Raw genomic sequence first — 15,235 nt, 5'->3', positions numbered from 1 at the left:
TGCCTCCGCAGTCTTGTGAGAAGTCACGACGTAGCGTGCAGTTCTTCCGCCATTCGGGGGCCTGTGGGCGGAGTCTTGAGTGCAAAAAAAAAAAAATCCCGAGAGTAGACCCGGGACTTCGCTGAAGCTGGTGGTAGTTTCGTGGGGAGCTACTCTCGGAGCTTATCTGATTTACATAAAAGCCTGATAGGCGTTAAAGATAGCAGTTTGGAGATAAATATCTGCCTAATTCTAAATTATATTATATGGTTTTCAATATAGTAATTTCTCCACGCCCTGGAACGGGACTCTTAAACTAGCAGCAAAGAGACTGTCTGAAGGCCAAAGTTCCTAGAGTCTAGTTCAAAATCCTCCACCCCACTCGACAAGGAAGGTAGCCTTCATTCATTCAAATTAGTTGGTCATTAGGACATTAGGCTAGGTGTTTTCGATATAACTGTAATGAAATTACTTCCTGCCCTTGTCAAGGAGTTTAAACTAGTGGTAGATTCAGACAATTAGATCTCTTAGGTGAAGCACGGGGCACTAAGAGTAGATAGGAATGACATCTAATTCAGCACTGGGTGATGGGTTTCTAGGCAGGGGGCATAGGATGTGACAAGTTAGGAAAACTTCAGCATGTCTGGAGTATGAAATTAAAGAGGGAGGAGGTTGAAAAAGGAAACTGGAAAATTAAGTAACGTGGGACCAGATATTAAGGAGACATGAGCATAATCCTCAAAGCAGTGGCCACAGCAACACCAGGCCAGAGCCACATCTGTGAGCTACAACACTGCTTGCAGCAATGCCAAGTTCTCTAACCCACTGAGTGAGGCCGGGGATTGAACCAGCATCCTCATGGATACTAGTCGGGTTTGTTAACTGCTGAGCCAAGATGGGAACTCCCACTAGTTGGATTTTTAACCTGTTGAATCACAAGAACTCCCAGATTTACATTTTTTTAATGAACTTTATTTTTTTTTTAACGGCCACACCTGCAGCATATGGGATCAAATCCTAGCCACAGCTGCAGCCTACGCCACAGCTGAGGCAACGCCATATCCTTAATCCACTGTACTGGGCCGGGGATAGAACCGGTTCAATTTTTAAAAGATTACCCTTTGCAGTGTGGAAAATAGAGTGGAGGAGTGATGAGTCTGTGGTTTCAATCCCAGATAAACTTCCAGTGTCTTTCTCTCTCTTCACTCCAGACATCAGCATTGGGACTCTTGCAGCTTTCATTTCTCCCCTAAACAGGCACACACTTCACTCAAAGTCTGCCTTGCTCTTGGGTAGTGTTCCTTCATCCCGCCTGACTCCTAGCTTTGAGAGTGTTAGGTTCCCTTCCTGTGTGTTTGCCCAGCAATTTTCCCAGCTTCATTCTATGAGTGGTTTTCATTCTGTCTTCCTGCTGGTGTCAGCTCCTAACAATTGGAATCTTGCTCTTATTCACAGCTCCTTCTGCAAGACCTAGCACCATGCAGGCAGTCAATTAAATACCTGTGAGGTGAATGGATCCAGGACTATGTCTCCTGGATGTCTAAATAACACAGTCCAGGAGTTCCTGTCTTGGCTCAGCAGAAACGAATCTGGCTAGCATCCATGAGGACAAAGGTTTGATCCCTGGCCTCGCTCAGTGGGTTAAGGATCCGCATTGCCATAAGCTGTGGTGTAGGTCACAGATATAGCTGGGATCTGGCGTTGCTGTGGCTGTGGTGTAGGCCAGAGGCTAAGCTCCAATTGGACCCCTAGCCTGGGAACCTCCATATGCTGTGGGTGCGACCCTAAAAAGACTTAACTAAATAACACAGTCCAGTTTTTTCCTGACATGACCTATACCACCTGATGCTATGCCACCTCTCCAGCTGGCCTCATTATGGGCACTTCTGTCTCGCCCACCTCATCCTGCTCCCAAACTCTGCTAAGTTTCAGCCTCGTTAAACTCTCATTTATACAACATACCTTGACTTTATTCAACTCTGCCTTTATACGTGCTATTTCTTCACTTAATCCTCATTGTTCAAGCTCAGGTGTCAGGCCTTTGGAACTTCTTGTTATTGACTTCCTACTTCGGGCTCCCAGAGCACTGTGATAGTTTATTTCTGGGTTTTTTTTTTTTTTTTTTTCTTTTTAAGTCTTTTTAGGGCCACACCCATGGCACATGGAGGTTCCCAGGCTAGGGGTTGAATCAGAGCTGCAGCTGCTGGCCTATACCATAGCCACAGCAACTCAGAATTCAAGTCACATCTGCAAATTACACCACAGCTCACAGCAATTCTGGCTCCTTAACCCACTGATCAAAGCTAGGGATCAAACCTGTGTCCTCATGGATACTAGTTGGGTTTGTTACTGCTGAGCCACGTCAGGAACTCCATGTTTTCTGTTTTTTTTTTTATTTGTTTGTTTTTTGTATGGCTTCCCTTTCCCTTGGAGCCTGAGGTCAATAAAGTCAGGGACTATATTTTACTCATTTCCCTAACCTTCTTGTATAGCTCAGTGGCTGGCACACAGTCGCTCAATAAATTAATAAATGAATGAAATGTTGTCTTATTATATGCAACTTAGAAATTACATTACTTTGATTTGCTAAGGAGTGATTTCCAGATATATTGTTAAATGAAGAAAGCAAGTTCAAGAGTATAAACTGTGTTACCTTTTGTGCAAGGACGAAGGGGGAATAGGAAAACAGAAATGTATCTGTAAATTCTTGCAAAGAAAAACACAAGAAGGATAAAGCGAAAACTCATAAAAATGGTCACCTGTGAGGGGCAGGGGAAAATGAAGGGTCCTTGGTTTTGGGGTTAATTTATTTATTAATGGCCTTTAATTTATTTTTTAATGGCCTTACTTATGGCATATGGAAGTTCCCAGGCCAAGGAATTAATCTGAGCCACAGCTGCAACCTACACAGCAGTTTTCAGCAACACCAAATCCACTGTGCCGGGCTGGGGATCGAACCCAGGCCTCCACTGCAACTCCAGTGGCTGTTGCAGTGGATTCTTAACCCGCCGTGCCACAGCAGGAACTCCAGATTACATCCTTCTTTTATTTATTTTGCTTATAGGGCCACACCCACACCATGGAAGTTCCCAGGCTAGGGGTCCAATCAGAGCCACAGTGGCTGGCCTGCACCACAGCCACAGCAACGCAGGATCTGAGCCACGTCTGGACCTACACCACAGCTCATAGCAACGCCAGATCCTTAACCCACTGATTGAGGCCAAGGATCGAACCCGAATCCTCATGGATCCTAGTCGGGCTCATTAACTGCTGAGCCACGAAGGGAATGCTGCAAACCTTGAATTCATAAGCCAGTTAGCCCTAGTGGTAAGGGCATGGCAATTCTGAAACTATTTAGGATTGAGAATATGAGTAAACAGGTAGGCATGGTTGAAGTCCTGTCATGGCTCAGCAGTAGCAAACCTCACTAGTATCCATAAGATGCGAGTTCAATCCCTGGCCTCGCTCAGTGGGTTAAGTGTCCGGTGTTGCAGTGACCTATGGTGTAGGTTGAAGACGTGGCTTGGATCTAGCGTTGCTGTGGCTGTGGTGTGGGCTGGCGGCTATAGCTCAGATTCCACCTTTAGCCTGGGAACTTCCATGTGCCACAGGTGTGGCCCTAGGGGGGAAAAAACCCACTGGGGATTGAAATGGAAAGCATCAATATAAAATTTATGGGGGAAAAATCAGATAGATTTCTATATACCTAGTTCCTAGATCCGGCTTTCTAAATACTCCAGAAAGAAACCAGGGCTCCTTGAAGAAACGGCTGACTCCATTCTGGGCAAGAGCAAGGAAGGTACTAGATGAGCCTGGGACATTTTGTTGTGCCAGAAAATAAGTGCTAAAAAACTTTATAAGGGTATCAAAGAAATACAGATGCCAGTTTGAAAAGGCCAAATCTGGCACAATTTGAGCATCAAAAAATAAGGATAGTGATTGATTATAACTCATTGAGTAAATGAAGAATCCATCTATCCATACTAACAGATATATATGCAGAAACAGATTTTTTTTTTTTTTGGTCTTTTTGCCATTTTCTTGGGCCATTCCCGCAGCATATGGAGGTTCCCAGGCTAGGGGTCTAATCGGAGCTATAGCTGCTAGGCCTACGCCAGAGCCACAGCAACTTGGGATCCGAGCCGAGTCTGAGACGTACACCACAGCTCACAGCCACACCAGATCCTTAACCTACTGAGCGAGGCCAGGGATCGAACCCGAAACCTCACGCTTCCTAATCGGATTCGTTAACCACTGAGCCATGATGGGAATTCCAGAAACAGATTAAAAAAAGAAACAGGAGTTCCCATCGTGGTGCAGTGGTTAACGAATCCGACTAGGAACCATGAGGTTGCAGGTTCGATCCCTGCCCTTGCTCAGTGGGTCAAGGTTCCGGCGTTGCCGTGAGCTGTGGTGTGGGTCACAGACGCGGCTCAGATCCTGTGTTGCTGTGGCTCTGGCATAGGCTGGCAGCTACAGCTCCGATTTGACCCCTGGCCCGGGAACCTCCATATGCCGCAGGAGCGGCCCAAGAAATGGCAAAAAGACAAAAAAAAAAAAAAAACAAGAAAGAAAAGAAACAAACAGGGAGTTCCTGTCGCGGCTCAGTGGTTGATGAATCCGACCAGGAACCATGAGGTTGCAGGTTTGATCCCTGGCCTTGCTCAGCGGGTTAACAATCTGGCGTTGCCGTGAGCGGTGGTGTAGGTTGCAGACGCGGCTCGGATCCCAAGTTGCTGTGGCTTAGGCCAGCGGCTGCAGCTCTAACTCAACTCCTAGCCTGGGAACCTCCATATGCCACGGGAGCAGCCCAAGAAATGGCAAAAAGACAAAAATAAAATAAAATAACAAAATAAGCCTGATTAATTGTGATGCCACTCATGGATTACTAACATCTCCTTATCTCCCACTTTCAAGGAACTTGGCATAGCGCTCAAACCCAATGCCATGACCAAGCCAGTGCCAAGATTCCATCTTTGTGGATACATCTCCTGGAACCCCTCTTGGTACTAACTCTAAATTTGTCAGGATCCGATCATGAGGCAGAAGCCACACCAGTAATATAAACAGGTAAGCTTATTCTTTGGCCGCACCTGTGGCATGCAAAAGCTCCCAAGCCAGGGATCTAACCCACGCCACGGCTGTGACCTGAAACACTGGATCCTTAACCCACTAGACCACTAGGGAACTCCATAACAGGTAAGTTTTTGTTTTTGTTTTGTCTTTTTTAGGGCTGTATTCATGGCATGTGGAAGTTCCCAGGCTTGGGGTTGAATGGGAGCTGCAACTGCCACCCTACACCGCAGCTCACAGTAACACCAGATCCTTAACCCACTGATCGGGGCCAGGGATCAGACCTGGGTCCTCATGGATACTAGTTGGGTTCATTACCAATGAGCCACAATGGGAACTCACCAAGAAAGTTTTAACACAATGAATGAAGAACTATTTTCAGAGGATTAGTATTAAGAGTGAATAATAACTTAGTTATTTTTTAAATAACTAAGTCAGAGTTCCCTGTGGTGGAATGGGATCAGTGGCATCTTGGGAGATTGGGATGAAGGTCTGATCCCTGGCCCAGCCCAGCCCCGTGGGTTAAGGATCCGGCAGAGGTCACAACTGCAGCTTGGATCTGATCCCTGGCCTGGGAACTCCATATGCCGTGGGGCAGCCAAAAAAGATAAATAAGTAAATAACTAAATAAATTCCAAGAAAGATAAATAAGTAAATAAATTCCAAAAAAGATAAATAAGTAAATAAATAAAGTAAAATAAAATAAAAAATGCCTAAGGCGGTAAAGGAAACAAACTTGAAAGAGGGTTGCCTTCCCCAAGGCTGGGTTTCAGATGGCATTGGAGAGATGTGGCTGCAGCCCAGTGGATGGTGGAGAAGTCTGCTAGGTTGCCTGCTGCCAGAGCTGGTCCACAGCCAGCTGGCTGAGGCTGGGGGCTAGGGAATCAGAAGCAGGACACCCTCCCAGGGCGGAGCCAGTGTGCAAAGGCTGTCAGGCTGGGATTCATGCACTGGGACTGGCCAGCTGGAAATTGAATGCCACTTGGTGTCCTGCGGGGAGCTGTCTGCCACAGTCAGCAGGGAGAAAATCCACAGGGGAGATAAGGAAAGCCCCTTCTTTCTGCAGCGTCTCCCCAGCGCCCTCTACTGGCAATGAAGAAATGTTTACCAGTTCCAACTCGGGTAGCTGAGACACAATACACTGCTAACTGGCACACACTGTGCTCTTCTTCAGGACACTTTGAAGAAAAAAAAAAAAGTCAATTTCACTTTAAAACGTCCTTTTTGAAGCAGTAAAAATGATCAGTTTTATGAAATCTTAACCCTTGAAGACATATCTTTTAAATATTCTGCATCTCAAAATGGGAAGTTCCCGGTGTGGCTCAGTGAACTGCAAACCTGACTAGTATTCATGAGGATGCAGGTTCGATCCCTGGCCTTGCTCAGTGGGTTAAGGATCCGGCGTTGCCGCGAGCTGCAATGTAGGTTCCAGATGCGGCTTGGATCTGGCTGTTGTGGCTGTGGTGTAGGCTGGCAGCTGCAGCTCTGATTAGACCCCTTGCCTGGGAACTTCCATGTGCTGCAGGCGCAGCCATACAAAGAAAAAAAAATGGGAAGCACAGATAAAGCACATATGATACATAACGAACTACAATGGATATACTGAGGAAAGGCACTTGTGAGATGGAATTGCGAGCTGAACCAGCCATTTTTTTAAAACAATACCATTTTTACTTAAGACTTATCTTTATGCACCAGTGGAAGAATTGAAAATAGGCAGCAACAGCTCCGATTAGACCCCTAGCCTGGGAACGTCCATATGCTGCAGGTGCAGTCCTAAAAAGACAAAAAAAAAAAAAAAAAAAAAAAAAAAAAGGAATTGAAAATAGAATAGTTGTTGTCTTGGAGCATCTCATCCAAACTTTCTCAAATATTATCTCTTGGAGTTCCCAGTCGTGACTCAGCAGAAACGAGTCTGACAAGTATCCATGAGGACGCAGGTTCAATCCCTGGCTTCACTCACTGGGTTAAGGATCCGGCATTGCTGTGAGCTGTGGAGTAGGTTGCAGACATGGCTTGGATCCCAAGTTTCTGTCACTGCGGCATAGGCCAGCAGTTACACCTCGGATTCAACCCCTAGCCTGGGGAACCTCCATATGCAGCGGATGTGGCCCTAAAAAGACGAAAAAAAAAAAAATCTCTTGTCTCCCACCTTTCCACTTGCTGCACCTTCCCTGAACTCTTCACTAACTTTTCCGTGTGGTTTTTGACCACCCTGCAATGTCTGTGAACTGCTTTGTACCGTCTCTGAATTTCAAACACAGTATCTGCTGCAGGAGATGCTCCAGGGCTGAGTGGATCACGTGACAGGTAGCGTCAGCCCCTTGATCTTAGGGCTGCAGTGTCGGGCTTAGAACCGCCTCAGGACAAAGGTGCCTTCCAAGCCTGTTTGGGGAATCCAGCGCTGACCACTCCCGAGTGTTCCTTCTCATCCCACAGCTACCAGGTCTGAAGGCCTCCTACTGCATAGAAACCTTTGGAGTGGTACAGAAGAATGGTATTCTCTCGGGTCTGGGAGCAAGGAGTTGGGGTGGGAAGCTGGAAGGAATGTGAAAAGGGAAAGAAGAAGGCTTTTTTTTTTTTTGCTTTTTAGGGGCGCACCTGTGACATATGGAAGTTCCCAGGCTAGGGGTCCAATTGGAGCTACAGCTGCCAGCTTGCACCACAGCCACAGCAACATCAGATCCGAGCCAGGTCTGCAACCTACACCACAGCTCACGCCAACGCCAGATCCTTAACCCACTGAGCAAGGCCAGGGATCGAACCCGCAACCTCACGGTTTCTAGATGGATTCCTTTCCACTGTGCCATGATAGGAACTCCCAAGATGGCTTTTTATTATAAACAATTCATCCATTCCTTTGGGACCTTCTATCTAAGATGCAAACAACTCAGGGAGAGGCAGAATTTTGTAGAAATTGAGAGCAGGAAGAGAGGGACCTAAAAGCTTGGGATTGGTCAGCCCCAGGAAATACCTCATCTTGGGCACAAGGTGGGTTGGAAAGATGGAGACTTCGGCTCTACTTAAGAAGACTCAGGGAGTTCCTGTCACGGCTTAACTGTAGCAAACCTGACTAGGATCCTAGAGGATGCGGTTCGATCCCTGGCCTCGCTCAGTGAGTTAAGGATCCGGCATTGCTGTGAGCTGTGGTTTAGATTGCAGATGTGGCTCAGATCCTGAGTTGCTGTGGCTGTGGTGTAGGTCTCAGACACAGCTTGGTTGTGACTGTGGCGCAGGCCAGCAGCTGCAGCTCCAATTTGACCTCTAGCCTGGGAACTTCCATATGCCCCAGGTGCTGCCCTTAGAAGACAAAAAAAAAAAAAAAAAAAAAAAAAGGCTCAGAGAAAGGGAAAAGAAACCAGAGGGATTATGTGAATAGAGAGAAGCCTTCTAGTGACCCAGAGAGGGTCTCGCAGAGCTGCTCCTCGGGTTAGAGCCCATGGAATTCTTTGACTGAATTCTGGGTTTCAATAGGGAATATTTGCCTGAAATAGAGCTTGAAGGGGAGGCCTAACTACTTTTAGGATTTTTTTTTTTTAGGGCTGCACCCATGGCATATGGAAGTTTCCAGGCTAGGGGTCCAGCTGGAGCTACAGCTACCAGCCTATACCACAGCCACAGCAACATGGGATTTGAGCCGCATCTGTGATCTACACTGCACCTCATGGCAACACTGGATCCTTAACCCACTGAGCAAGGCTAGGGATCCAGCCCTCATCCTCATGGATACTAGTCAGATTCCTTTCTGCTGCGCTGCAATGGGAACTCCCTTTTTAGTCTTTCTTGCAGGCAGAAATTGTCTATTTTGTATGAGAAAATCATTTACTTTTGAAGGATAATTTCACTGGATACAGAATTATAGGATTTTCTGTCAGTGTTTAAAATATTTTATTCCAGAGTTCCCGTTGTGGCTCAGTGGTTAACGAATCCAACTAGGAACCATGGGGTTGCAGGTTCGATCCCTGGCCTCGCTCCGTGGGTTAAGGATCCGGCATTGCCATGAACTGTGGTGTAGGTCGCAGATGCAGCTCGATCCCACGTTGCTGTGGCTGTGGTGTAGGCCGGTGGCTACAGCTCTGATTGGACCCCTAGCCTGGGAACCTCCATATGCCGCCGGAGCGGCCCAAGAAATAGCAAAAAAGACAAAAAATAAATACATAAAAAATAAAATATTTTATTCCACTTTGTGCTTGTATGATTGTGAAGAAAAAGTCATGTAATTCTTATATTTGTTCATCTATATGGTTTTTTTTTAACCATCTTAACCATTTTTAATTGTACAGTTTAGTATTAAGTACATTCACATTGTTGTGCAACTATCACCACCATCCATCTCCAGAACCCCTTTCATCCTGAAAAACTGAAACTCTGTACCCATTAGGGCCACACTTGTGGCACATGGAGGTTCCCAGGCTAGGGATCCAATCGGAGCTGTAGCCGCCAGCCTACACCACAGCCACAACAACGGAGGATCCGAGCTGCATCTGCAACCTACACCACAGCTCATGGAAACGCTGGATCCTTAACCCACTGAGCGAGGCCAGGGATCGAACCTGTGTCCTCATGGATCCTAGTCAGATTTCTTTCTGCTGAGCCATAATGGGAACTCCAGTATTTGTCTTTTTATGTCTGGCTTATTTCATTTAGCAAAATGTCCTCAAGGTTCATCCGTGTTGCAGCATCTATCAAAATTCTATTCATTCTTCTGGCTGAATAATATTCCTCCATCTTATATAATACATTTCATTTATCCATTCATCTCTCTGTGGACACTTGGAATGTTTCCACATTTTGGCTCCTCTGAATAATGACACTATGAACATGGAAACACAAACATCTCTTTGAGACCTGACTTTTGTTGGGGGGCATATTCTTAGAAATGGAATTGCTAGATTATATGGTAATTCTGTGTTTAACTTTTGGAGGAACTGCCATACTGTTTTCTGCAGTGGCTCCACCATTTAATCTTCCCACTAGCAATGCATTTTACCAACGCACTGTTCCAAGTTCTCCACATCCTGTCCAACATTCATTACTTTCTGGGTTGTTTGTTTTATTTTTATTTATTTATTTATTTTTTGGTCTTTTTGCTATTTCTTGGGCCGCTCCCGAGGCATATGGAGGTGTCCAGGCTAGGGGTCGAATCGGAGCTGTTGCTGCCAGCCTACGCCAGAGCCACAGCAACGCGGGATCCGAGCCGCGTCTGCAACCTACACCACAGCTCATGGCAACGCCGGATCGTTAACCCACTGAGCAAGGGCAGGAACCGAACCCGCAACCTCATGGTTCCTAGTCGGATTCTTTAACCCCTGCACCACAACGGGAACTCCTGTTTTATTTTTAAATGAGTCATCCTTATGGGCATGAGGTAGTATCTCACTGTGGTTTTGACTTGCATTTCCTTAATGATTAGTGATACTGAGTAGCTTTTTATGTGCTTATTGATTTTTGTCTTTGGAGAAATATCTACTCAAGTTCTTTGCTGATTTTTATTTTTATTTTTTGAATGCTTGGCTTTTCACTTGAACATTTTCTGGAAATTTTATTTTTTGGCTATGCACACTGCATGTGAAAGTTCCTGGGCAAGGGATAGCAGCAACCTGACCCACTGCAGTGACAATGCCAGATCCTTAACCTACCGAACCAGATGAGAATTCCTTCTTTGCCCATTTTTAACTACAAAAAAAAAAATTTTTTTTTGAGCTGCATATATGGCATATGGAAGTTCCCAGGCTAAGGGTCGAATTGTAGCTGCTGCTGCCAACCTATACCACAGTCACAGCAATGCTGGATCCTTAACCCACTGAGCGGGGCCAGGGGTTGAACTCACATACTCATGGGTATTAGATTCGTCACCACTGAGCCACAACAGGAACTTCTTTGCCCCCCCCCTTTTTTTTGTCTTTTTAGGGCCGCACCTGCAGTCAAATCAGAGCTATAGCTGCCAGCCTAGGCCACAGCCACAGGAACACAGGATCTGAGCCGAATCTGTAACATACACCACAGCTCACAGCAAAGCCAGATCCTTAACCCACAGAGCAAGGCCAGGGATTGAACCTGCAACCTCATGGTTCCTAGTTGCATTTGTTACTGCTGAGCCACAACAGGAACTCCTTTGCCCATTTTTATTATTTATTTATTTAATTATTTTTTGTCTTTTTGTCTTTTCTAGGGCCGCTCCCATGGCATATGGAGGTTCCCAGGCTAGGGGTCTAATCCAAGCCATAGCCACCAGACTACTCCAGAGCCATAGCAACTCAGGATCCGAGCCTCGTCTGCGACCTACACCACAGCTCACTGCAATGCCAGATCCTTAACCTACTGAGCAAGGCCAGGGATCTAACCCACAACCTCATGGTTCCTAGTCAGAGTCATTAACCACTGAGCCACGACGGGAACTCCTGCCCATTTTTAAAGGTAAACATTTATGCCTATAAATTTCCCCCTTAGCACTGCTTTCATCATGTCTCATAAATTTTAATATGTTGTGTTATCACTTCATTCATCGCTAAGTTTCCTAATCTCTCTAGTGATTTCTTATTTTACCCATTGGTTGTTTAGCAGTGCGTAAACTATTTCCAAAATTTTGTGAATTTTTCATTTTCCCTCTCTATTGATTTATAATTTTATCCTATTATGGTTGAAGAAGATACATTGTATGATATCCACCTTTTTTTTGGTTCTGCATGTAGCATGCAAAAGTTCCCTTAACCCACTGAGCCACCAGGGAACTCCTGATATCAACTGCTCTTTCTCATTCATCTTGTTTCCCTGTGTTATTTACTCATAACTGGTCCCTGGAGGCATTGTCTTGTGATCCCTAGATTAGAAGGAAGGGACATCTCTCCCTTAACCCCCAGTAAGATACTGGGAAGTGAAACATCATTCCTAAAGGTCTCAAGGGAACAATTCTTCTGTTAAAAAGAATGTGACTCATGGAGTTCCTGTGGTGGCTCAGTGGAAATGAACCTGACTAGTATCCTATCCATGAGGACACAGGTTCAATCCCTGGGCTTGCTCAGCTCAGTGGGTTAAAGATCAGGCGTTGCCATGAGCTGTGGTGTAGGTCATAGACACAGCTCAGATCCTGTGTTGCTGTGGCTGTGGTGTAGGCTGGCAGCTACAGCTCCGATTCAACCCCTAGCCTGGGAACCTCCATATGCTGCGGATGCCGCCCTAGAAAAGACAAAAAGACAAAAAAGAAAAGAAAAGAAAAGAAATTGCCCTGGAGAAGATCCACTGGCTGCTCCTCAGAGGTCAACCAAAGAGTCATGTGCCAAGTCCCTCCTGTTTGGTCCACCCCAATTGGAGAGTTATACAGGATGACCCCAAATGGTAATAAATTAATATACATACATCAGGAAAAAAGGCACTAAAGTGTTGTGTTTATTTCCTCTAGTTTTTTTCCTTTTTAGGGCCACACCCTCGGCATATGGAGATTCTCAGGTTAGGGGTTGAATTGGAGCTAAGGCTGGCGGCCTACACCAGAGCCACAGCAATGCAAGATCTGAGCCACGTCTGCAACCTACACCACAGTTCATGGCAACGCCGGATCCTTAACCCACTGAGCGAGGCCAGGGATCGAACCTGTAACCTCATGGTTTCTAGTTGGGTTCATGTCTGCTGCACCACGACGGGAATTCCCAGGAAAAAACTTTTTTGTTTGAATTACTGCTCGGGTTGCGTGTATGTGTTATTGGTGGGTCTCCTGCCACACCTCTAGACCACATGCCCCTTCCTATCATATTCCACACCTCCCGTGGGCCCAGAGCCTGGACTGACCCCAAGTGGGTTTGACATTTGTTTTTTCGTTTGTTTTTTATTTCTTTTCTGCTGTATAGCATGGGAATCAAGTTACACATACATATATACATGTATACATACTTTTTCCATTTTTGTGTTGCGATGTAAGTATCTAAACATAGTTCTCAATGCTACAAAGCAGGATCTCATTGTAAATCCATTCCAAGAGCAATAGTTTGCATCCATTAACCCCAGGCTCCCAATCCCTCCTACTCCCTCCCTCTCCCCTCGGGCAGCCACAAGTCTTATTCTCCAAGTCTATGATTTTATTTTCTGTGGAAATATTCATTTGTGCTGTATATTAGATGCCAGTTATAAGTGATATCATATGGCATTTTTCTTTCTCTGACTTATTTCACTCAGTATTAGAGTCTCTAGTTCCATCCATGTTGCTGCAAATAGCATTATGTCGTTCTTTTTTATGGCTGAGTAGTATTCCATTGTGTAAGGGGTTTGACATTTCTTGGCAAAGTCCTTAGCTTAATGGTCACAGCCTTTCTCTCTGATTGACCTAGACACACCATGTGTTTTTTTTTGTTGTTGTTGCTTTTTAGTGCCGCACCCGAGGCATATGGAAGTTCCTAGGTTAGAGGTCTAACCAGAGCAGCAGCTGTTGGCCTGCACCACAGCCACAGCAACGCAGGATCCGAGCTGTGTCTGCAACCTACACCACAGCTCATGGCAGTGCCAGATCCTTGACCCAATGAGCAAGGCCAGGAATCAAACCCACATCGTTATGGATCCTAGTGTCGGGTTTGTTAGCCTCTGAGCCATGAAGGGAACTCCCGCCATGTGGTCTTTAGAGCAAAAGTCTAGGCTGTGAAGCCACTTCCTACCTCTTGTTTTCAGGATCCAGAATTTGTTTCTTAGGCTGAGATGCGTCAGTCTAAGAATTGAGATGGGACAAGGGCTAGGAAATCTTGTCCTGTTTGTCTTCTGGTGTGTGCCAGCCCAGGAATTGTGGCAGAGATTCTCGGAGAGGCATCTTTTTGTTTTTGTTTTTTTTTGTCTTTTTTTTTTTGTCTTTTTAGGGCTGCACCAGCAGCATATGAAGGTTCCAAGGCAAGGGGTCTAATCAGAACTGTAGCTGCCAGCCTACCTCAGAGTCCACAGCAATGCCAGATCTGAGCCGCATTTGCGATCTACACCACAGCTCACGGCAACGCCAGATCCCCAACCCCTGAGTGAGGCCAGGGATTGAACTCGAAACCTCATGGTTCCTAGCTGGATTTGTTTCCGCTGCACCACAATGGCAACTCCCTTGGGGAAGACATCCTTAATGCTTGTAACAGGCTGAGTTTCTTTCCTACACTAGAAGGGAGACAGTCATGGAGTCAGCATTGCTGGGAGTCACAGGGGAATACAAAAACTCCTGGGAGGAGTTCACACTGTGGCTCAGTGGTAACAAATCCGACTAGTAACCATGAGGACGTGGGTTCGATCCCTGGCCCTGCTCAGTGGGTTAAGGATCTGGCCTTGCCATGAGCTGTGGCTGTGGCATAGGCCAGCAGCTGCAGCTCTGATTTGACTTCTAGACTGGGAACCTCCAGAAGCCTCAGGTGCAGCCCTTAAAAAAAAAAAAAAAGAAAGAAAGAAAGAATAAAATAACCTCCCCCCATCCCTCCCTATCTTGGGGAAATAACTTTCACTACATTTAATTTCCTCATTTGGCAAATGTGCACAGTTGACTAAAACACCTGAAAATCCCTTTAAGTTCTAGCATCATGCATTTCTTTTTCCCCATTTTGGGCCACTCCTTGGTATATGGAGTTCCTGGGCCAGGGATCGGATCCAAACAGCTGTGGCAACACTGGATCCTTAGCCTGCAGTCCCGGGGCTGGGACCGAAACTGTGTCCTGGCGCCGCAGAGACGCTGCAGATCCTGTTGTGCCACAGCAGGAACTGTCCTGTATTGTGTTATCATGCAAGGTCACTGTATTTTATTAAGTGCCTTTCCTGCATCAGTTGAGCTGTTCACATGTTTCTCTCTGCTCCATGAATGTCGTGTTATTACATTGAAGCCTCTTATGCCCGAACCACCCTAACATTTCTGCAGTGTCCATTCAGTCATGATGTATAACCCTAGTATGCTGATTCAGTTTGCTCATATTTTGATGAGGATCTGCTAAGAACTTCTTTCTCAAAGTTCTTTTTTTTTTTTTTTTTTTTTTTTTGGCCAAGCGTGTGGCACACGGAAGTTCCCAGGCCAGGGATCTAACCCACACAAGTGACCCAAGATGCTGCAGCGACAATGCTGGATCCTTAACACATGGAGCAAGGCTAGGGATCAAACCCTGTGTATTTTGTTTCTGCAAGTCCGAAGCATTGAGACTTCATGAGATGGCCCTGGATTGAGTCTCTAGATGACCTCCTGCACATA

This window comes from Sus scrofa, chromosome 3 (genome assembly GCF_000003025.6).
Source record: "Sus scrofa isolate TJ Tabasco breed Duroc chromosome 3, Sscrofa11.1, whole genome shotgun sequence".
Lineage (NCBI taxonomy): Eukaryota > Metazoa > Chordata > Mammalia > Artiodactyla > Suidae > Sus > Sus scrofa.
This window is presented reverse-complemented; position numbering follows the sequence as displayed.